General features: G+C 63.9%; 1 protein-coding gene across 2 annotated transcripts in view; it reads right to left on the bottom strand.

Moving 5' to 3' along the window:
- The window catches only part of CPT1B (carnitine palmitoyltransferase 1B), a 9,704-nt gene extending 9,165 nt beyond the window's left edge, over nt 1–539 (bottom strand). Inside the window, exon 1 of one of the 2 annotated variants that reach the window (XM_006157564.3) lies at nt 339–539. The gene's annotated coding sequence lies outside the window, so the exon portion shown is untranslated. Of the gene's footprint in view, nt 1–276 lie in introns of both variants that reach the window. The other variant, XM_006157565.2, reaches the window with a different exon arrangement.
- Nucleotides 540–623: the final 84 nt, after the last annotated feature.

Raw genomic sequence — 623 nt, 5'->3', positions numbered from 1 at the left:
CGCCGGGCACCCACACACCCCCCTGCCCAACCCCGGCCGCCACGCACGCCGGATCAACCGCCGCGGAACCCTCGCGCAGGCGTTCCGGGCGGGCTCAGCCGCAATTTTGCAAGGGTCAGGAAGGAGTTGGGGCCTTGAAAGCTCCAGGAACCACAGACAGCGAAAGGCAGCCCCAGAGTGGGGGCAGAGGTGGAGAGAGGCAGCCGGGAAGCGGGAGTCACAGAAGTGTGGTCTGCAGCCCCTGCCCGACCGCGCCCTTCCCAGGCGCCGTCCTACCCCTCTGTTCTGGGCTGGGGATTCTGGGCCAGATGGCTGGCCCTGTGCTGGCCCCTACTCACGCCTTCGGTTCACTCCTGTGTGTGGGGAACAGGCCACTCTGGCCTGTGTCCCCACGTCCTTCGGGCCTATCCGCCCCCTGCCCCGCCCTCACGAGCAACTTGACACCAACTCCAAAATTGGGGTGGAGATGTGTGTGTGTGGGGGGGGAGGACCAGAACCCTCTCCCCTCTCCGTAGGGATCAGGAGGGTGGGGGGCAGGTTTTCTGCAAACTTAAGGTTGCTCAAAAGTGGGGAGTGCCAAAGAGTCTCACGTGAGAATGGTGGCATTAGAGCTAAAAATAGTC

The sequence above is a fragment of the Tupaia chinensis genome, unplaced genomic scaffold, assembly GCF_000334495.1.
Source record: "Tupaia chinensis unplaced genomic scaffold, TupChi_1.0 Scaffold000548_1, whole genome shotgun sequence".
NCBI classification, from domain to species: Eukaryota; Metazoa; Chordata; class Mammalia; order Scandentia; family Tupaiidae; genus Tupaia; species Tupaia belangeri.
Note: the sequence above shows the minus strand (reverse complement) of the source record. Positions and strands in the feature narration are given on the sequence as shown.